This window comes from Ochotona princeps, chromosome 13 (genome assembly GCF_030435755.1).
Source record: "Ochotona princeps isolate mOchPri1 chromosome 13, mOchPri1.hap1, whole genome shotgun sequence".
Classification (NCBI taxonomy): domain Eukaryota; kingdom Metazoa; phylum Chordata; class Mammalia; order Lagomorpha; family Ochotonidae; genus Ochotona; species Ochotona princeps.
The window spans coordinates 42,118,441-42,141,786 of NC_080844.1; the positions used below are offsets into that span (position 1 = coordinate 42,118,441).

General features: G+C 48.2%; 1 protein-coding gene across 49 annotated transcripts in view; it reads right to left on the minus strand.

Annotated features, from left to right (window-relative positions):
* SORBS1 (sorbin and SH3 domain containing 1) overlaps positions 1-6,861 on the minus strand; it is a 221,645-nt gene extending 214,784 nt beyond the window's left edge. For 26 of the 49 annotated variants that reach the window (XM_058671823.1, XM_058671794.1, XM_058671822.1 and 23 more), the window contains exon 1: positions 6,719-6,860. The gene's annotated coding sequence lies outside the window, so the exon portion shown is untranslated. Of the gene's footprint in view, positions 1-6,177; positions 6,207-6,718 lie in introns of those variants that run through there. The other 23 variants (XM_058671779.1, XM_058671793.1, XM_058671790.1 and 20 more) reach the window with 3 other exon arrangements.
* Between the last annotated feature and the right edge of the window lie 16,485 nt (positions 6,862-23,346).

Consider the following 23,346-nt stretch of genomic DNA (forward strand, 5'->3'; position numbering starts at 1 on the left):
CAGTGCAAGCACTGAATGACACTGCAATCCAAGCCAGAGATATCCTTAGTGGCAGGATGGAGAGGAAAAGAGACAATGGGGTGAGGTATCACAAGGACTCTTGTAGTCCACAGGAAGATATCAAGAAATAACATACATCTAGGTGCCAGCACTGTGGCACAGCTGGTTAAGCCTTGCCTGCAATGACAGAATGCTATGAGCATCAGTCCTGGTTGTTCCACTTATGATCCAGCTGCCCACTAATGTGCCTGGGAAGGCAGTGGAGGATAGCGTGGGTCCCTACTACTCACATGGGAAACCTGGATGGAGTTCTAGGCACATGATTTCAGCCTGGCTTTACAGCTACTGCAGCCATTAGGCAAGTAAACCAGCAGGTCAAAGCTCACGCGCTCTCTCGCTCTCTCTTCCTCTCTCCTTCTCTGCAAATCTCCTCTCAAATAAACAAATGTTTAACCAACCAAAAGAAAAAAAATCTAAACATAATATCTGAAGGCACAGTACAGTGGTCTAGCGGCTAAAGTCCTCACTTTGCACATGGCAGGATCCCATATGGACGCCGGTTCTAATCCCGGTAGCTCCACTTCCCATCCAGCTCCCTGCTTGTAGCCTGGGAAAGCAATCAAGGACGGCCAAAAGCCTTGGGACACTGTACCCACGTGTGGGAGACCTGGAGGAAGTTCCTGGCTCCTGGCTTTGGATCGGCTCAGCTCCTGCCCTTGTGGTCACTTGGGGAGTGAATCATCGGACGGAAGATCTTCCTCTCTATATCTCTTCCTCTCTGTATATCTGACTTTGTAATAAAAAATAAATAAATCCTAATAATAATAATAATAATAATAATATCTGAAACAGATGTGGTACAGCAAGATAAATTGCTGCCTGGCCAACTACCTCCCATTTCAAAGTGCTAGTTCAATCTTGGCTCCCCCACTTCCAGTCCAGCTTTCCACTAACACACCCTCAGGGGCATCAGATGATGGCCCCAATGCTTGGAATCCTTGCACCAACATGGAGCTCCAGGCTCCTGGCTTCAGACTGGCCCAGTTCTGCTTATCATAGGCATTTAGGAATTGAACAAGCAGATTGAAGATTATCTCTTTCCCTCTACTCACACAAACACAACTTTCAAACAGATGCAAATAAATATGTACAAATAACATGTAAAATGAACCATAGGGGAGAACATTTAGAACAGTAATTTATAAGATAGTCATATCAAAACAAACTATCTGAAGGGATGCAACTGGCTTCAGGAGACCCCCCCAATGTCCACATCCTCGCCCTCAAATGTATGACCATGTTGTTACCAGCTAAGTGGAATTAAGACTGCAGGTGGACTCAAGATCAATGACCCAGTGTCCTCACATCTGCATGATCAGGGATGATCCAGTGTAAACACAGTCATCCCAAAAACCAGAAGAGGGAGGAGGAAGGAACGAGGTGAAGACGGCACAAGGGAGTGAGAGAGAGACAGTCAGCCCATGAGATCACAGTGAGATCATGCTTTCGTGGAAAGATGGGGTAGGGCTCCAAGTTCAAAAATGCCGCCTCTGGGCGGGGAAGCGGCCTCCCCAGGAACAGAAGTAGCCCCAATCACCTAAAGATTTCAGTTTGGGGAGACCCTTTTGAGACCTCTAACTCACACAACTATGATGCAAACTAGAGTTATTTGAAGCCACTAAGTTTTCAGCAGTCAGTGTCACACCACTCCATCGCTACCACCACCACCACCCCTGTCACTCTGGGGACAGAGACCACAATGAGGAGGGAGACACAGGCTTTCCAATGTTTCTTGTAGCATTAAAGAACTCCGGTAAATTAGAATTCCACTGAAAAAGATGAAGCACAGATTTGTTCTCTGTCCAGCGATGGGGAAGAACCAAACAAGGGCAACCAGCAAGCACAAAAGTAGAAAGATGAGTGCTGTGAGGGTGGCCATCTCCTTCCGACGTGAAACCACACTGGAAGGAGACACAGGAGCCAGCCAGGAACAGGGGCAAGCAGACAGAGCAGGGCGAATGGGGAGAGCGGCACCCTGGTGCCACGGTGAGTGGGTCCAGCAGGAAGGCAGGACTGGAAGGGAGCTCTCCAATGGGGCAGGCCTGCCCTCCTCCTGGCTTCTTTGACTGCCGAGAAACTGCTGTGCGTACTTATCGGGAGAAGACCAGGAGAAAGGAAGGCCCAAGATAAACACAACATTTTCCTGAACCATCCGTTGTTTTCAACAGCTTGCTATTTAGTGTAAATACACTGTACTAAAACCAGCACTGGCATCATTAGGGAGGATGTAAAACTTAGAAATTTCAAACAGAAAACCTAGAATCTTCACGGTGATTTCTTGCTGGGAGACACACTACAGACACTAACCTACTTGCAGACCCCCCCAGGTGTCAACAATCTTCTCGTCAATTAACAACAACCTGCACTTCACACCAGCAACTGGTTGGTAACCACCACCCTCCAAGGGGAAGTTAAGATATGCCATGGTCCCACCCAATGCTAACTAGAAAGCCAACAAGCACCTCATTCTTCCCCAAAGAAGTCTCCATTCTGTAACAGCTCACTGGGTTAGCTCAGCGTAAGAAAAAAAAAGAAGAAAGGCCACCAGTCTAAAGCCTTCCCAGACACAATGTATTGGCCACAACTTGCTCAAGAGCCGCGCCTCCACCAAGAGCATCTTCACCCCTCACAACACAGCTCCCGTTAGGGAACACAGTGAAGACACTCCTTCCACGGGAGGAAGTCGAGAAATAGGGCACCTCTCCTGGGAAAAGCTGTCCCTTGTGTCTCACAACACAAGAGTGGAAACTTTTTCTATTGCTGTAGCTGTTTTTGTTGTAAAAACAATAACCACATGACAAAACCTGGGAATTTTTTTTCCAATAAAGAGCCACTACTGACCACAAAAGAGATGGTGGGGGAAAATCAATGAAAAGACCACATGGAAGTAAAAAAGCAATTTAACTCGGTTTGGTTTGTTTCCCCTGCTTGTTGTATATGTAAAACACATCTGCATCCAGAAAGGCTGAAAGACTGAAAGGTGATTTTAAATCAAGAACAGAGAATATGAAACTTTAATGGTGCAATAAATGCATTAAAACACATTACAACGCTGTATCATCAGTAGTGAAGAAAGGATGGGGGAGGGGTGCTAGGAGAAGATGCAATGGGAAGAGAAAAATGGATGGAGGAAGGAGGCAAAGGAAAAGGAGCAAGACAGGCAGCAAGAGACAGGACAGACCAAGCACCTGTCCAGCACAAAACACAAGAACAACTAAGGAGCCATACAGACACTTCCCAGGGTCTTCAGATTGGCCAAAGGAAAAAATTCAGTTCATTGCCAGCTGATGGCTTGGGTTACAGACTTCAAAGCCTTATGACCTTTGATGTCAGCCTTTGAATGGCTCCTACTCTACTTAACCACTGCTCACAGCTATTTAATTGCTCGCTGAACCATTCTGAAGCTTAGCTCGGGTCACAGGCCAGAAGCTTTCCTCAACAGAGCTACAATTCAGCCAGTCACCTCCAAACACCTCTGCAAAGAAATGCCAACCTGTAAAAATCTACAAAGCACCAATGAACATCAGAGGGGGGAACGCTGCTTCGACTGGGAAGAAACTCCAGGGAAAACGGTGCTGTAGCTTTGCATTAAAAAAGGTGGGGGGGGGGGACACACCAGCAGGCCTGGGTCCCACCTTGGCATTCACCAGCACCCCATGGACACTCCTGGCTGCCCACAGGCTTAGGGCCTGCCTGTCCTCAGCCATGGCCTCAGCTGGCCCTGAAATGAAGCAACCACAAATCAGAGGGTGGACAGCAGAGACTCCATGGGACTCCAGGTTGAGCTCAACTCCAGGACATGGCTCCCAGAACCCTCGTCTCAGCCAAGCCTCTCATCCATTCACACAGCGAAAGAATGGCCTGTGATCTCACAGCTGATTCTGCTCCAAGCTAGGCTTCCCCACAGCACCTGTCTCAAACCTCCTCCCTTCTGCATCTCTTGTCTCCTCTTTCCCTGCTCCCACCTCTGAATAATGCTTCTCACAGCCCAATCTAGAATGCAGAACCTAGAACCTGGTCACTGGGCTCCCAGCCCAACTCTGCGTCTTGCTAGCTGGGTGACCTTGGGCAAGAGGGCACACTTCCCAGGCCCTCAGCGCTTCCTCAGTAAGGGGGCTGCCCCTGGCCATCACAGAGGTCCCATCCAGGCATTATATTCTAAACATTCCCCTGCATAACCAAGAATAAAACAATGGGTTAAACGTGCCCAGGGAGAGAAGATGAATTATAGAAAACTCCCTCTCTCACCCAGAAAATCAGCCACTCGGGGCTCTGCCTTTCCCCTGGGACCACTGAGCTCTAAGTTACTTACATTCTGTAAATGCTCCCAAATCAAGGCAACGGGTGAATCCGAATCCAACATGCCCCAGTCCTTAGGGTGTGCCTTCATGCATTTGTTCATCAGGGTGGAATTGAAACGGCCTAAAAACGCCCTCACAAGCTGCACTTGTGAATCTAAGAGCAGTCGTGCTGCCAGGAACCCTGGAAACAAGCAACTCGGAAGTCCTCTACTTCCCCAACAAGGATGCAGATCTGCAGAGCCACGGGAAGGCCCAGAGAAGGTTGGTGGCCAGGGGCAAGGCCAGCTGCCCTGCCTCTCATCCCAAGTGCCTCCACCAAAGCTTGAGAGACCATCTGTTTCTTTTTGTAGAAACAGGTTAGATCCACCAGTGAGTGCCCTCTGCGGCAAACCTATTTCCACGCTCAGGGAAGCGTCCTAGGTGTCTCTGGACAGCGGAGGATGGCCAGCGCTGCACAGCCAGCGCTTCCTCTCCTGGGCTCTGACCTTTCATTCTCCGCCACGAAAAAACCCCCAGCTCGGCTCTCTAGATTGACCCCCGTGTTGGAGAGCAGAGGACAGGGGCGGCACAAGAACAGTGGACAGCTCTGTGGGCGCACTTGCCCCTCCAGGCTACTGCTCCTACTCCCCTCCACCTCCAATATAACCATTATCTTCAGAAAAGTTTGCAGACTCTCCAACTACCAACAAAGAGCAGGTCCTGGGAGGAGCGCACCGGCAGGAATAGGTGTTGGAGGAGACCCTCCTCTTCACTGCTTCACCCCAGCAGCCCACACAACACAGCAGTGGCTAATTCCCTGCAAAGAAGCGCTGGAGCCTGGGGTCCAGGGACTGTCTCGCTGAGAACTGTGCTCTCTGGAGAACTAACCCTTTCCCATCCACCTACCAACAATGCAACGACAGAGGTGCCAACAGGCCAACCTTTCTCGGGCCACAAGGAGACATCAGAGCCTGGCTGCGAAGTAGCTATTTAAGGCAGCATCGAGAGGGTGGAGCAGAAAATTGCTCCTCCATGCCAACTGCCTCCCCCCAGCCTCCACACATGCCCCCTCCGTCGGGCACTTCGTTCACTTCGCTTCGGGCTGTAGATATGGAGTCTCCACGTGTTCGTCCTATGTTTCCAGTCGCTGCAGCTGCTCCACAGTCCACCCGGCTTTAAGTCTCCCCGTCCCTCTTCAACCTCCGCCAAGCCTCCTTCCCCACCAAAAACGCCGACCTGATCCCACATAGAGGAGCCCCAAGTACAAGTAGAGTGCAGACAGAGAGGAGAGGAGGGGCTCCCGGGGGGCTGGGGCGGGGAGGCGGAGGCCGGTGCACCATGGAGGGTCCTGGAAGTCTCCGCGTGAGGTCCCCTGCCGTGGCCGGTAGAAGTCAATCCCAGCTATTTCAGCAGGTGGGCCCTGTGACAAAAGCTTCCCCAAATGAGAACGTGCTGGAAGCCTCGGGAGGCCGGGACCCCTGCTGCTTTCACCGTGGCAATGCAACAGCGTAATGCATCCTGCCGGTCCGAGGCAGGCGTGCACCAGAGGACCGTACAGCCGACCCGCAGCCGCGGGCGCGCGGGCAGGCACTCTTCACCGCACATCTCCCCCAAGCGAGGCAGCACACGGACCTGCAGCCTCCTGCGCCCTCCATCGCGAACGGCCACGCCCCATCCCGGCAGCAAGGGAGGCGGAGAGCCCAGTTCGCCTCCAGCCCATTCCCACGCGGGGAAGCCCCTCAGGGAAGGCTGTCAGCCGCCGAGGGACCACGCGGCCGGGGCGGGAGGGCAGGCCCCGAGGCCCCCCGGCCGCAGCGGCGCGGATGAATGAACGCACCTGAGATGCCTCCATCCCGCCGCTCACCCTCTCCTCGTCCTTGGGCGGCCGCGCAGGGGGACCCGGTCCCCGGCACTTTAATTTCACCACACAAACCCACCCGCGCTCCGAGAGCCCCCGGCGCCCGCCCACGCTGCATGCAGCCGGCTCGGAGCGGGAGGACCTTCCCTCTCAGCAGAGGCCGTGAGCGCGCCAGTCCCGCTCCCCAACCCCCACCCTCACCCCAAAACCTGGAACTCCCAGATGCCCCGCACCCCGGCAACACTATTGGTAAAAGGGCCGGCGGGGGGCGCGGGGACCTAGCGAGCAAGCGGCATCCACTGGGTGGCCGCGGAGGCCCACGGCCGCCTCCACCACCTTGGAGGGATGCTCTCTGAGAGGAGGTCCCCCCCAAGTCCTCTAACAGCTGGCCCTTTAAATGTGCCTCCTTTAAGCGCGGAACAAAGGCGCCGCCCGCGGGGACTGGGCCGGCGCGCCCCCTCTCAGGCGGCCGCGCCGCCGAGGGCCAGCGCTGCCGGACGGCGCGCGCGACGCAGCTTACCTTGCGGGTCTCCCGGCGGCCAGGCGGGCGGCTCGCTCGCGTCCTGCCCGGCTCGCACTCCACGCTGCAGCTGGCCCCGCTCTGTTTTTCTGGGACTCGGCGCTGACTTCACCGACACCCCGCGGCCGGCCAATGGGCTGCGGGGCCCGCCCCCTCATTAGCATACCTCTGGAACCGTCCACTCCGGCAGCGCCCAGGGGGCGTGCACGGGCCGGCCGTGACAGGAAGGGGTGTGTGCGCCAATGGGAGGCGAGGACGCGCCGGCCACCCCGCCCGCGGCATTGTGAGGCGAGCGCGCAGGCCCGCGGCTCCCGGCTGCTTACGCGCGCGCGCGCGCGCGCGCCATCGGGTGCGGCAACTCTGTCCTGGCCATCCCGCAGGCTGGGCCCGAGGCCTTCGGTGGGCTTCAAAGGGGTCGCCCACCAGCTGCCTGAAATGAATATTAGGCATAAATGAAAGCTAGCATCTCTGGACTGTGTATTAGTTATGCCGTGTGCTCCATTTGGCTCCTCTGTAAAATGATGTGAAGGCACCGACTTCAGCTATTGGGTGTAGTGAGAAGGAACACAGCTAATGTTTCTCATCCGCACTGGTGGTCATGCCGCGCCAGGGTTTGCTGCTGCTGTTGTTATGTTTCATCCCAGCCAGGGTGCTTGCTGCTTCCCGTGTAGTTCCATATTTGATCCTGATCACCTTCCAACACAGGCTGTAGGGAATCCCTATTTTTCAATCAGGAAAACCTTGGTGTCCTATTGGGGGTTGGGCCCCAGATCACACAGCAAATGGTGCAATCTGGATTGGAACCTAGGCTCTAAGACCTCATTCATGCAGCATGCAGGTGTGTACTGTCTGCATGTCAGACCTGTGCCAGGTCCTGGGGTTCCTGCAGAAGAAAAAACAAAACCAACAAGGCAGGATGCTCCCATTTTGGTGAGGGATAGACACAAACGAGCAGATTCACAGGACCATCTGCCTTGCGAAAAGCGAGAGTGTGTAAAGGGGTAGCATGATTCTGTGTTGGTTTGTGTTTGTGGGAACCACAGCCCGACACCACACTCCTGTCCTCCTCCTGTTCCCCTTGGTGCTGCAGGAAAAGAAAAGGGGTCTTGGAGAAGGGAGACTGCCCAAGATCACAGCGCCAGCCAGGAGCCGGTCTGAAACTTGCTCCCTCTGTGCTCAGCTTCCCACATCCCTGAAACATTCCCAAGGCAGCACCGCCTCCCCTGAGGCTGAGCACGGCTGATTTTTGTCAACTGCCCTTGGCTGGAATCTTCAGCCAGAACAGGAAGGCTGCCAGTTAGCAGGCTGTGTGCGACAGCTAAGTGCACCAGGCTCTTGGGTGTCAGCAAGCAGGGAGGAGCCTTTGCTGGGTACGCACTATCCTCTACTGTACTAAAAAGAAAAAGAGGGGCAAACCCCGGGCACAGGGATTAACATGCCGCTTAGGATGCCCATATCCTACACCAGGATAGCTAAGTTCAAGTGCCAGCTCTGCCTCTGGGTCTAGCTTTCTGTGATTGTACCCTGTGGGAGGCAGCACATGATGGCTGGGTCACTTGGGTCCTTGCCACCTACTTGCAAACCCGGATGGAGTTCCAGCTGTTGGCCAGGACTGCAGACAATGAATCAGTGGGTGGAAGGCCTCTCTCTCCCTTCCCCCCACCTCGTAAATAAAAATAATTAATTTGAAAATAATGTGAAAAGACTGGTAGCTATGTATGAACTTACTCAAGACACCAGAATCCACTAGAGAAATATTCAACCTAGAGGATGATACCTACCCACCCCATCTTATCCTGCTGGTTTTCAATGAACACTGCCTAGGTTGCACTACTCAAGTGGCTTTCCCTGGGCTGGCTCCCATGTGCTGAGCTCCTCCAGTTGGCTCTGCGCTGTGCTGTGCTTGTGCAGGAAGCTTTACCTGCAAACTGCCTCACACTCCACAACTGCGGGTGGGAGTCCTATGTTACCCTGACATTACCCACAGATGTGGGAGATAAAGGGCAGAGAAGCAAGTTGTTTACACAGCAAATTCAACACTATTGACCAAAACAATAAAAAGTAACCCAATGTTCAATGTGAAGGGATTGGTCAAGAAGATGAATGCCGTACAGCCATGAAAATGAACAGGTGGCACTGACATTGATGGATGCACAAAGATGCTCCCAGCACATCACTGAATGGGAAAGTAGGTTGAAAACTAGTTCTGTACATCCCATTAGACTACTTTCTTATGGGATTATGAGTAACCATGTTTGCTTATCTATATTTTTCCTGGTCATTTCTCTTCATAACCATTCATCCAATTGCTCAGTGAAAATAAAGCCAAATGATTTTAAAATGAGAAGCCAGGCTGTACCCATGGGGAAACAATCTGTAGCCAAGGCCAGCTCTGGGAGTGGGAGACTGACCCGAGGAGTCCTATGCTGGCCCCAGTCTGCATAAAACATAGCATTACTGTTAGGGTTTGTGGAACAGGATAAAGCACCGGAAAGAGAGACAGGAAGGGAAGAGAAAGGAAAATCCAACTCCATCCTCCAAGCTTTCAAAAGTGACCCACAAAACCCTCAGGTGTCATGGTGCCAACACAGACCTATCTCTGTAAATTCCTTGATTCATCTGGTACCAGACCCTATGCTCTACCATGGCAAGACTCAGGGAAGTTCTCAGAGGACAGGGTCACCCCTAGGGACTGGCAGCCTGTGCTGAGAAAGACCCCTCCCTTAGTTTCATGCTCTGATTCCACTATCTTAGAATTCCTCTTTGAGCAAGAGAGCCCATGTTTTCATGTTTGAACTAGATGCTATAAATTCCATAGCCTTATCAGTGCATCCGGGGCTCTCATTCCCAACCATTTCTCTTATGCCCGACGGTCTCAGCCTGCTTCCCCAGGGAAATGGGAGGGCTCCTGTTTTCCAGACCTACAGAGATTCACTTCTCCCCTTCCCATGGAACTTGCCATATTTGGCATGAACATTTCCACATTTGCATGTGGCCTTAATTCCTCATTCCCTCTCCCTATCAGACTGTAAATTCCACAAGGTCATGACTTATGTCCGTTCAACTCTGACAGTGCTTAGTGCTGTGCTTACATGCTGTTCAACTTGTGCTGAAGTTTAATGTAATTTTATTAATAACTTCTTTCTTGGCATGTGCATCAGATTATTCCCAGCCATCCTTCCATTACTGCGGAGAAATAAGAATCTCAGGCAGGAGAGTTGCACACACAAACCAGGATCATAACCACACTGTGGGCATCATCCCTTTCCCCTCACCCCCCAGCAGCCCATAAGCATGGGGGTCGAGAGAGGAATGGGCAGGATTCCTAAGAGGTCAGCTCAGAATCATCAATCGTTGTCTTCAGGGTCACACAGACTGGGAGAGGGGGAAGTAAACCAGAGGAACTTGAGATACCAGAGCCACCATGGGTGGGGATTGCAGGCTCTGGAGGTTGGCCTCTGGCAGAATCTTGGTGTGGAATGCCTAGCACGGAACTCTTGTGCAAGCTTCCCTCATCTAGGACATGGGAAAAACACAACCCTTCTAGGCTTTACTTGCAGGCTGTAGATAAGATCATGCACACAATGTGCTTATATGCTGCCTAGCAACATAAGCACTCCATGAGAAATACTACTATCTATGACTAAGAGTCTATACTGAGAAGGATGATTTCTTAAAATGTTGGTTGGTTTGGGTGTCTTGTTTCCCCAGTTATTCATGGTCATTTTCAGAGATTCCATACTGGAGAGGAGAAAATGGAATGAGAAGAAGAGAGTTAGGAACTGAAGAGCTTTACTGTCTGAGCACCAGATGACTTGCACCTAATTTTTTTTTTTTTTTTTTTGCAAATAGCAGAAACACAGAACTTCCTTATACAACTCTTCTATTGATTCTTACTGATTAATTAGTGAGCATTTTTTTTTAAAGCTAATTCCTATACTTGGAGGGCATGAAAGGGATTTGAAAATCATCAAATGCCAGAAGGATTGAACATTCTCTGGATGTCAAGGCAGGTGGATAGTGCCTCAGGGGAGTTTGATGAGATGGATGAAGTTGATCAGGAGATGTCTGTGGGACAAGGTAGAAGACAAGAAGCCTGGGGATCACTGTGCTTGGGAAGCAGGGCCAGGATGGGCATGAACCAATAACGCCAAGACCCTTATCACCTGGACTCTTATCGACCAATTTAAAAACACTTGCTCCAGTGCTTCTTGTACTGTTGGTTGGGTGAGAATATCTGTGTGTTAGAGGACCTCAGATATTATACTGCATTTGGCCAAGTGTGCAAGGTTTGACTTGGATATTAATGCTATTACACAGTCAAAATGAAGACCTTTAAAATATTAACCTGTGTGAGCCTAGGAGGGGAACTAGAAATGCAGAATGCACCTCTACTAACCTTAACTGTATCAGTGGGAGGGTCTGCTCTAGGATGAGGGATTGGAGGGTGGGGTGTGCCAACAGGAGAAGACTACATGCTAAAGGTAGCACTTATTAGAAAACGCCGCATTCTTCTAGAAGACTCACTACTCTTGGATAATTTAATTATTTACTTGAGAAACCATTTTTTAGGTTGAAGGATACAACTGATGACTCTAAGAGACATTCTGACTGAGGAGGCAGAGGTCAGAGAAGGTGAGAGGAGATAAAATATGGCAGCATTGGGAAAGAGGAAGAGAACAGGAGGGAGATGCTGTGAACGGAATGAGTGAAAAACACAGCAACTTCAGAAGTGGGGCAACTAGCCTCACTAAACTCATATAACCTTAACAAAGCCAAAAAGTCAACCAGAGACACAGGTGTTCATGATGTCTTGAGAGCCAGCTAGGACATCTCTATTCCATATCAAAGTATCAAAGTATCTGGGTTCAAGTTCCAGCTTCCTGCTAATACATACCCATAGAGGCAGCAGATGATGGCTCAAGTACCAAGTTCCTGCACGATGTGGGAGACCCTGGTTGAGTTTCTGACTCCCAGATTTAGCCTGGATCAGCCATAATTGTTGAGGGACTTGGGAAAGTGAACCAACAAATAAAACATTTCTCTTTCTATCTATCCTCTATCTCTATCTCTCTGTATATGTGTGTGTGTGTCTGTCTAACAATAAGTAAATAAGATTTGCTGTAAGTCAACAGCAAGGGCATTGAGAGAAAACCTGACATTCTGGAAAACATTGGAAGCTTGTAAGAGGTAATAGAGTTCTCCAGGGGAACTAATTTCACAGGAACAAATTGAGTCACGCCAGTGCTCTCGGAAGGTTAATTATGCTTCTTCAGCATTTATCAGGAGGAGATGCCAAGTGCTGAGGGGGGAGAGGCTGAAAGGAAGATGACTAGAGCATCCCTTGGGCATCAGCTCCTTTCTCCATGCCCTCAGCAAGTGTGGCCTGTCCCCAAACACAGCTGTCCCATCCCCGCCCAGCAAAGCTCATGCAGTTGTAACTATCAAGTTACAGCTTCCTCAAGTCACTGCCTGCAACAATGATCTGGCAAGCACCTCTAGTGACCTGGCTGTGCCCCTGCTGGAGCATGCTTCCCCAGCCATCTGAACCAAGCACTTTGCGCAGGCATACAGAGCTTGGCCACAGGAGCTCTGGGAAAATCACCAGTTTCAGAGATGCTTGCAGCCCTCTGCATTCTAAGCCATGCTCGGGAGACCTGCCTGTTTATCTGGCTCTGCCTGAAGGAGATAATCTTGGAGAAAACGATTCTACAGCCGAGGAAATAGGAGCCATGGGGCTTTGTACAAGGAAGAACTAGACAGAGATACCCATGTTCTCCCGTAGGTCAAAAGAACCAAGAACTTCCTTGTTTGACCTTGAGGAAGAAGAGCAAAACCAGAAAGCAAACTAAACCCAGGTTCTCAGCCCAAGCTGACACCTCTAGAGAAACAGGTGAACTCAACAGGAAGAAAGTAATGACCCCTGAAAAGTCTGTGCTGGCCCAGCCACCTGAACTCATGTGGTCCCCAGATGAGGCTTGCTAGGTCAAAACATTAATTCAACCAATTGGTCTTCAAACTATGGGCTGCCAGTGAAGCCTAGATGTATGAGACTGCTCTCTGGTTCCAGAGGACACTGTGTCTGGACAAACTAGGGCTTCAAACACCCAAGCAGTCTGTGGAGGGTGGGAAGCAAAGTCAGGCAGGTGGTCCTGGGAGTGCAGGAGAAATTTCAAATCAGTCAATATCATGTGCCTATGCTGCTCTAGGTCCTCCACTCAATGCTACAGAACCAGAAAACAAGGCCAGAACCTACCCTCAAGATACTGACAATCTAATGGGAAAGACTGATAAATACATGGTCGATCGCAAGAGAGTGATATACTAATCTACAATCCAATGGATTCTATTAGATTCACAAGATGGTGTAAACATCACTACTAATTCCAGAACATTGTCATCACTATGGAAAGAAATTCTGTACCTGTTGGAAATCATTCCCACCTCTTCTCTCTCTGTGTCATCCTGGCAATTAGTAATACCCTTTCTCCATAGATTTGCCTCTTTTGGAGTTTCTCTCTATAAAGACAATCATACACTATGCTGCCCTTTGCATCTGGCTTCCTTCATTGAATATATTGTTTTCAAGATTTACCCTTATTGTTGCATGCATCTGACTATCCCTCCTTTTATGACTGAAGAATATTCCTTCGCCTGGATATGCCACGATTTGTTTATCCACTCAATAGTTGATAGTTTTGCATTATTTCCGCTTCTTGGACATTACGAATAACGTTGCTTTGTATAAGACTTTGTGTGGATATGCTTTTAGTTCTCTTTTATTTACACATAGGACTGGAATTTCTGGGTCAAATGGCAATTCTCTGTTGACCCTTGTGAAGAACTTCCAGATTGTTTTCCAAGTAAGATGCACTATTATATTTTCACACCAGCAAAGGATGAAGGCTGCCAGCTTCTTCATAGCCTTGCCTATCTTTGTCATTGCTCACCATTTCTATGATAACCATTTCAGGTGAGTATGATGTGGTATCTCACTGTGGCTTTTTTTTTTTTAAGATTTATTTATTTTTGGGCCCGGCGCAGTGGCCTAGCGGCTAAAGTCCTTGCCTTGAACGCGCCCCAGGATCCCATATGGGCGCCGGTTCTAATCCCGGTAGCTCCACTTCCCATCCAGCTCCCTGCTTGTGGCCTGGGAAAGCAGTCGAGGACGACCCAAAGCATTGGGACCCTGCACCCGCGTGGGAGACCCAGAAGAAGTTCCTGGTTCCTGGCTTCGGATCGGCACAGCACCGGCCCGTTGCAGCTCACTTGGGGAGTGAATCATTGGACAGAAGATCTTCCTCTCTGTCTCTCCTCCTCTCTGTACATCTGCCTTTCCAATAAAATAAAATAAATTTTAAAAAAGATTTATTTATTTTTATTGTAAGTAAAATAAATCTTACAAAAAAAGATTTATTTATTTAGGCCACTGCACCAGGTCCCTCACTGTGGCTTTGAGTTGCATTTTCCTGATGACAAATGGTGTTGAGCATCTTTTCACATACTTATTGCCATTTCTGTATCTTCCTTGGAGAAAAGTCCATTCCCATCTTTCATCTTTATTTGTTGGGCCCAGTGTAGTGGTGTAGTGGCTAAAGCCCTCACTTTGAATGCACCAGGATCCCATATGGGCACTGGTTCTAATCCTGGCAGCTCCACTTCCCATCCAGCTCCCTGCTTGTGGCCTGGGAAAGCAGTTGATGACAGCCCAAAGCTTTGGGACCCACTCCCTGGGAGACCTGGAAGAGGCTCCTGGCTCCTGGCTTTGGATTGGCGCAGCACCGGCTGTTGTGGTCACTTAGGGAGTGAATCATCAGATGGAAGATCTTCCTCTCTGTCTCTCCTCCTCACTACATATCTGACTTTGTAATAAAAATAAATAAATCTTTCAAAAAAACCTGTATTGTCTTCCTACTACTGAGTGTCGGGGTCCTAGTGGCATTCATTTATCCAGGTGCAGACAATGAATAGAAGGGTGTTCATTAGAAAAGCCTTTCTGCGGAGGATAATGACATCTAAGTTAAGGCGCCCGCAGCTTAAGCCTTTTCTTGTAAATCTAGCACCCCATATTAGAGTGCCATTTACCTTCCAGCTGTTCTATTTCTCATCCAGCTCCCTGATAATGTTCCTGGGAAATCATTGGATGATGGTCCAGGTATTTGGGCCTCTGCCACTCACACTGGAGGCCCAAATAGAGTTCCTGACTTCTGACTTTGGCCTGGCCCAACACAATTTTGGTCATTGGGCCATTTGGAGAGCAAACCAGCAGATGGAAGTGTTCTCTGTATATCTCTCATTTCTGTGTGTATCTCTTCCTCTGTCACTCTCTCTTTCAAGTAAGGAATTTTTAAAAAAATTATCTACACTTAGACTAGAAAGATAACTAAGAATAAGTTAAATCTTCACTCTTTTATTCAATAAATACTGACTCTATTCTACAGGGCCCTAGAACTGACATAAATTTATCTAGTCTTTGTTGTAAACGACAGACTCAACTATACCAGATTATTAATACAATTCTCCAGGCCTCTGCTGTGGGACTTAGTCTGAGTCGTGGGTCTCACCCTGCACCCTTGGATTTCTAGTGACCTTTGGGTTTATCTGATGACAACACAGGATCTTGGGCGACTGTTTACCCCCAGTGGTTGCCTTGCAGCTGGCTGACTCATCAGGCCTATTGGGCTCAGTTCCTTGTCAGGACCCAGTTTCTGCAGAACCTTCTAACCAAGATCAGATTTAATATTTCCTGATCTTTTCCTAATTTATCTAAGCCATATATTCCATTCCAGTCAGACCTCCCATGGGCTGGATGGGCTTCCACACACACAGGGAGTTATTGGAACTTGACACTCTGAAGAAACAACACTGTGGAGGAAAAGGCCAGTTTGAAATAGGCAGTTCTACTCTTATAATTTTTTAAAGATTTATTTTATTTTTATTGGAAAGGCAGATATACAGAGAAGGAGAAATAGAGGAAGATCTTCTGTCCATTGATTTGCTCCCTAAACAGCCGCAACAGCCGGAGCTGCACCGAGCCGAAGCCAGGAGCCAGGATCAGGGACCCAAGGCTTTGGACCATTCTCGACTGCTTTCCCAGGTCACAAGCAGGGAGCTGGATGGGAAGTGGGGCCTCCAGGATTAGAACCAGCGCCCATATGGGATCCTGGTACATGCAAGGCGAGGACCTTAGCTGCTAGGCTACCATGCCAGGCCCCATTCTTATAATTTTTTATGTTACAGAGACATTATTTATCATATGGACTTGTTTTTAAAAGTCATTTATTTTTAATTTTTATTTGAAAAACAGAGAGACCTTCCATCCACAGGATCACTCCCCAAAGACTTGTAACACCCAGGGCTGGGCCAAGCCAAAGACAGGAGGTCAGAACTCAATCTGGGTTCGCCTTAAAGTATATATGTACTTGAACCATCACCTGCTGCCTCCCATGATACGCATCAGCAGGAAGCTAAATCAGAATCAGAGAGCTGGAACTCGACCTGGGCTTCGTTATAGAATGTGGTTATTCCAAGTGACAACCACTGCACCAAGCACCCACTACATGGTCTTATTTCTAAAATAATTCTTCATGCGCTCGCTTCGGCAGCACATATACTAAAATAATTCTTCATGTAGAAAAATTTTAATATAAGTAAATTTTAATGAAGATCATTCAAAAAATTTTTTTGCACATCAAGACTTTCCAAATCATCCTATCTTGCAAGTATAAATTTAAGGGAGAGTTACAGAATTAAAAAAATATATGGGCCCGGTGGTGTGGCCTGACAGCTAAAGTCCTCGCCTTGAATGCCCCGGGATCCCATATGGACGCTGGTTCTAATCCTGGTAGCTCCACTTCCCATCCAGCTCCCTGCTTGTGGCCTGGGGAAGCAGTTGAGGACAGCCCAAAGCCTTGGGACTTTGCACCCGCGTGGGAGACCTGGAGGAAGTTCCTGACTCCTGGCTTTGGATTGGCACAGCACTGGCCCTTGCGCTCACTCGGGGAGTGAATCATCGGATGGAAGATCTTCTTATCTATCTCTCCTCCTCTCTGTATATCTGACTTTGTAATAAAAATAAATAAATCTTTAAAAATACATATATTACTCTCTGTTTTGTGTATACACATGTGAATTCATAACATGACACTTTTGGGATTTGTTCTCTTAGAAGTTCCTAATCATGTGATTTGCTAATTGTATCACCTATCACAGAGGGTAGTTTAGGAACACAGACTATGGCATTAGCATTCAAAACATGAAGTTCTCACTTCTTACACAGATTGGCTGCCCAGGCCAGGCTCAGCCACCAAATCTTGGCTTTTCCCGCTCTCTGAGAGGATGAAACCCCGGGAGAGGGAGTCTTCCTGCTCTGGCCTACAGAAGCTTAAACAGGAATTGCCACAGAGGCATCAAAACAATAGAATGTGATGTCGTGGGCATCCCAGGGGGAAACAGTGCTAGATTGAAATGCATTTTTGCATCATTGATTTTTCCCTGCTGATCGAGCCCTGTTTATCTCATTTGGCAGATCAGCCTCAAAGTGCATGAACTATTTGTGCCTCATTAGTTTCCAATAGATTGACTTTGCTAGGACTGCAAATTGGTCATCTTGAATTGCAGCCTGCAGAAGCCGGTTCTGGCTCAGCGTCAGGGACACAGGCACATGGAGTCGCTGGAGCCGCTGGAGCCGCTGGAGCCGCTGGAGCCGTGCCGCACGCTCCCCTGGAAAGAGTGGCAGAGCTGTTTTAGGGCCACAAGGACAACAGTACTTCACGTCTCTGTGGAAGCAGGCAGGAGACCATACAGGCTATAAGAAGGCAGGTGAGGGTCATTTCTGCTTCCTTTTCTTTCTCTTCCATGGCACATATTCTCCTTGGCTCCTCTTTCCTCTTTCCTCAAACCTCTCAACCTCCACACAAGCACGTGCTTTTTCCCTCTGCTTCAAAAGGAAGAAAAATAAAGAGAATATTTGTTAAGGAAAAAATACAAACTACTTGAAGACTAGTTGCCAAAATGGTGAACACTGTAGTAGCTACAATATCATGAGCAGAGGGAAAACAGAAAAGTGAACATGTGGTACAAAGATATGGCTGTGTAAAAAGCGTGCAAAGGGGCCTGCGTGGTGGCCTAGCAGTTTTTTAAAGTCCTCGCCTTGAACGCCCCAGGATCCCATATGGGTGCCAGGTATGATCCCAGCTGCCCTGCTTCCCATCCAGTTCCCTGCTTGTGGCCTGGGAAAGCAGTCGAGAACAGCCCAAAGCCGTGGGACCCTGCACCCGCTTGGGAGACCCGGAGGAGGTTCCTGGCTCCTGGCTTCGTATCTGCACAACTCCGGCTGTTGCGCTCACTTGGGGAGTGAATCGTCGGACAGAAGATCTTCCTCTCTGTCTCTCCTCCTCTGTATATCTGACTTTGCAATAAAAATAAATAAATCTTAAAAAAAAAGTATGCAAAAGATAAAAAGAAAAAGCAGGCCGCATGCAGACAGTAGTAGTTTTGAGTAGTAGGAACATAGAAGAAATTCTTTTTTTTTTTAAACTTTAATATATTTTCAAAGTTGTCTAACATGTTTCCCTCACATTTTTATAAAAATGCATAAAGTAATTAATTGTTTATAAGCCCTTAGATATGCAAAGAAGCCTTTCTCTTTCTTCTAAGTGCATTGGCCTCTGCCATGTGAAATAACAAAAACTTGAGCTACTGCATTGAAAAAAAAAATAAAAAAGAAATTCATCTGTTTGGTAACAAAATATGAAGCGTATATTTGGCTCCAGGTACAGTTTGACCTGGGCCCCAAGAGCTGTCATCAGATGTTTTATTTCTTTTCCGACCACTTGGTGGTCCTAACCTCACACCTTGCTACTTCTGAAAATGCAGAGGTAAGTTGCCTTTTCCCATAAACTTTAGTTAGAAAAGTACTAGGAAAAAACTGTGGTGAGGAAATCTAGGGTCATGGACCACGGTGAGTAGAGTGTTAGATCATTTGGGGTCAGGGGCCGCGAGCAGACATAATCAAGGTGACAAGGAAATTGGATCCTGTGACTGGTTGACCCAGATCACATGTCATGGGCAGCAGGAGGGGACAGATAAAGCGCCAAACCATCCAAGTAATCTGTCCCCAAGGCAGGACAGGGTCCCCTGCAGGAGCCTATGACCTAGTTGGAGAGTGAGGACAGCAGCACAAGAGATTTTTCACAAGTTAAGATCATTGCAACAAGCTAAAAGATGCCACAAGGTAGAACATGATTAAGTATCTAACAATTGCATAGACAACAAGTCCTAGGCCAGAGGAAGAAATCAGCGCTGGAATGGCCTGAGAAAATTTCATGGGAGAGAGAAGGGAGATGTGACATTCTGGAGGACAGATAGAAATGGGAATGGCAGGCCAGACTGAGGGAAAGGCCTGTGAGCAGTCATGGAGATGGTTACATGTTAGGTGTCTGAGGATGGAGCAAAGGATTTAGGGATGTGAGCAGCTCTAGTAACAGATCTCACATCTAAGATGGGGCTGGAATGCAGTGGTCTTGATGGCTAGGTTTATAATTTTGAATTATTCATGGTAGCCAGTGAAGAGTCATCAAAGTTTTCTAGATGGGAGAGTGGTGTGATGGAGGTGGTACCTTAGGACCAGCAGGAGGAAGTGGAGGCAGAAAAACCAACTGAGCGCTCACTGCCACAGTCCAGGTGGGAGGTGCTGAGGGCTGGATTGCAGGAGGTGACTCATTGATTTGTTCAATCAAGATTGACTAATCCCTGAGGGTCAGGAGCTGTGCTAGAGCTGGGCATCTTCTTGCTCAATGAAAAAGGAATAGTGAGACCTGGCTTCTGCTGGGGTACTAGGTCCTGGGCAGGTGGGGGCCCAAAATGACCTCCTAGATGTGTCGGATCACAGTGTTAAAAGCAAGAGGAAATGAGGTGGGAAAACCCTTATCTGTGCATCTAAGAACATATACTTGTGCGTTCAGTTTCATACTACAGCAAGCCAGGCAAATGGCAGCCAAGGGGAAATGGCAAACTTAAGTCAAGGAGGGAGATGAAGGCAGAAAGTGGAAACGGGGGTACTATAAAAAAAAAAAAAAAAAAAAAAAAAAAACTTCACACCGACAAGAGCACTGTAATTGGAGAGGTCTGAGTCAGCCTGACCCAGCTTCATCCCAGCTCAGCGCAGAGATCTCTCCCTGCTCAGTCTCCATCAGGCAGAATCCATCCTGATATAAACCTGCCTCTGTCCTGCGATTCCTGACCCAATGGCCCCTTCAGCAACACACCGAGAGATGATTTTTTATAAGCTGTTAAATTAAAATATCCCATCCAACTCTTGTTTGCCTCTGGCTTACATGGTGTCCTTCCCTCCTCTGGGCTAGGAAAGGGTGTACTGCAGCCAGATGGGAAACTGTGAACAGAAATAAACTCTGCTCACGTGTAACAAGAATATTTATATCCAAACCCATAATATCACTGCAGACATAATTACCGCCAATCCTGTAATTGCATTGCGGGTATCGGGCCCCACAAACTCATCCAGTGTACCACAGAGACTGGCAAGGTACAGGCAGCCACAGGGACACGGAGCTGCAGCGCCAGCTGCTGTCCCTGCAACATGCCTGGGCAGAGCAGGTGGGACGATCTGCAGATTGATGAGGGAGATGGCTAATTGGAATGAACAAGAAAGTTACAATTTCACAGATTACATGACTCAATCTAGTTTCACTACCATGCTAGGCTTTTGTTCACATTTTAAAAAATAATCAATTTCGGGCCCAGCGGCGTGGCCTAGTGGCTAAAGTCCTCGCCTTGAAAGCCCCGGGATCCCATATGGGCGCCGGTTCTAATCCCAGTAGCTCCACTTCCCATCCAGCTCCCTGCTTGTGGCCTGGGAAAGCAGTCGAGGACAGCCCAGTGCATTGGGACACTGCACCCACGTGGGAGACCTGAAAGAGGTTCCTGGTTCCCAGAATCGGATCGGCGTGCACCGGCCCGTTGCGGCTCACTTGGGGGGTGAATCATCGGTCGGAAGATCTTCCTCTCTATCTCTCCTCCTCTCTGTATATCTGACTTTGTAATAAACTGAATAAAATCTTTTAAAAAAATGATCAATTTCACTGCACAAAGTTTAGGAAATAGCAAATAAAGAAAATTATGTCATGGGGTGCAGCCAAGTACCCATTGACAGTGGGCAAATGAAATTTGGCTGTGTCCCATATCCTCTGTCCTGAAGGTGGGTCCTAACAGCAACGGAATGATAATTCCATCCTCAACCACTTGCCCCATGTCCTGATTTAGCCAGGATATTGGATGCAGACAAGTACAATTAGTCTAGGCACTTTCAGCTACAAGCCCAGTTCCTGTTCCTGCCCATCCCAACGAGCACTAATCAACTCCTTAGCCCACAACACTTAGGTGTTCACTCCTGCCCACCTGTGACTCACCTATCAACTGAGAGGGGACGGTATTGTGCTGTGGTGTAACCACTCCCTTCACAAGCCCCTTTAAAAGGCCCATGAAGCAGGCCCACTCTCTTTCTGGCCAGGTGCTTCCATTACTCTGGCACCTCGACTCTTGGCTGACCCAGGACAAGTAATCCCCTGAGCATGGTCCCTGTGTGCTGCTTAGATGGGGCAGTGGTTATAATAATGTTTCTGGTTTGTGTGCTGTCAGGAGTTCCAGGAGGGGTGAGGCCTAGCAGTAGTGGAATGTGGGCAGAGAAGCCAGGGAAAGGTGAATGTCTGCAGCTTTGGAAGTGTGTCCAGGTTATTTGTGAGTGTGTCCAGGTTATTCGTCGCATGTTTCTTGGGATAACTTACATTGTTGGAGAAGGTGGGACATAAGTCTTCAGCTTAATGGATGGACTTAAGGATAATGACCATTTGTTCCTTTTGGGATTATGTTTGGTTGGATTATGATTGGGTGGATTGCTGTATGGACTTGTGATTTGCTATTGTGCTCTATTATCACCAAGCTTGATTAATAAAGCCTCCTTAATAAACCTTAGACATGTCTGGTGTGAGCTCGCTCGTACCCTGCAACAATTACCCATAATCCCACAATCTAGAAGTAGCACTGTTAGCCTTTATTTCCATGTTGGGGCATTTTACCTTATATGCATGTATTTCATGTCTCAGTACAACTAACATTCTGTATCTTTCACTTGCTATCATAAGATGTTCCTCATTATTATTTAAGATATATCCCCAAATAGTACTTAAAACTTCTATTGTGGGGTACTCATACAATGAAATGCTATATAGCAGTTAAAATGAATAAGCCAGAACTTCACAAACCAACAGAAATAATTGTTCACCTCAAGTTAGCAAAAGGTAACTTGCAAACTCAATATATAATTGACTGACATACAGAAGTTAAAAGACATAGAACAATAATACACATCTGGTTTATGTCAACAGGCTATAGAAAGTGTTCACAGATAGAAGGAATCTTCTCTGGAGAAGGAGGAAAGAGTTGAAATTAGGAAGGATACAAAGTAACTTTATTGTAATTCACTGTTTCTTTTTTTAAAAAGATTCATTTTTTAAGAAAGAGAGCTCTTCCATCTCCTGGTTCACTCCCCAAATAACCACAACAGCAGAGTGAAGCCAAGAGCCGGAAGCTTCTTCTGAATCCCTAACATGGGTTCAGGGACTTGAGCCATCTTCCACTGCCTTCCCAGGCCATAAGCCTGGAGCTGGAAAGAAAGTGGAGCAGCCAGGACGTAAGCCGGCACCACATGGGATACTAGCACTGCAGGCAGAGGCTTAGCCTACTACCCCATGGAGCCTGCCCCCCTTATTATTTCTTTTAGAAATATCTAAAAAATGAAGAAAATCTTAAGATTTTGTAAATCTATGTGGTAAAAGAATAAATGCATTCACCAGAGTCTCTATTTTCTTACATATTTGAAATATTAAGAGAAATTTTAGGTTTACAGGAAAATTGTACAGGAAGTATAGCAAATTTCTTTTCAACCCTTCCTACCACCCCCACACCCACATCCTTTTTATTAATATATTATCTTCCAGGTCTCCCACACGGATGCAGAATCCCAATGCATTGGGCCGTCCTCGACTGCTTTCCCAGGCCACAAGCAGGGAGCTGGATGGGAAGTGGAGCAGCCGGGACCAGAACCGGCAACCATATGGGATCCCGGTGCGGTCAAGGCGAGGACTTTAAAAATCCACTAGGCCATGCCACTGGGCCCAGGAACAGCATTCTAAACCCATGGTATTCACTGAGTTCTTGACAGGGAAATGGTTAACCACCTTCCTCCCCCAACTGCAGAGAACCTAGCAGGAAACAGGCACTTGAGGAACTGAACAGGATGGGTTTGATGCAATCTCAAACAGGGTGCTTCCAGGTTACAGACAAGGAAATCCCTGAACTGCAGGGGGTGCTGACTTCTTAAGGGCTCCTGTTGCTCATTAGTGGCCAAACAATTGAATACCGTGATGAGAGGGAGCCTAGGAGGTAGAACAGAGCTGGCTAGGTGCATGCCAACTGGGAGGGAAGCAGAAGGCAATGAGCATGCCCAGGAGGAGAGAAAGTGAGAACCCAGGGCTGCTGGGCTCTCCAGGCTCACTAGGAAGCCTGGGGCCTTTTCCAAGGGCATTTGCTCTTTCTGTAGTGGTGGAGTT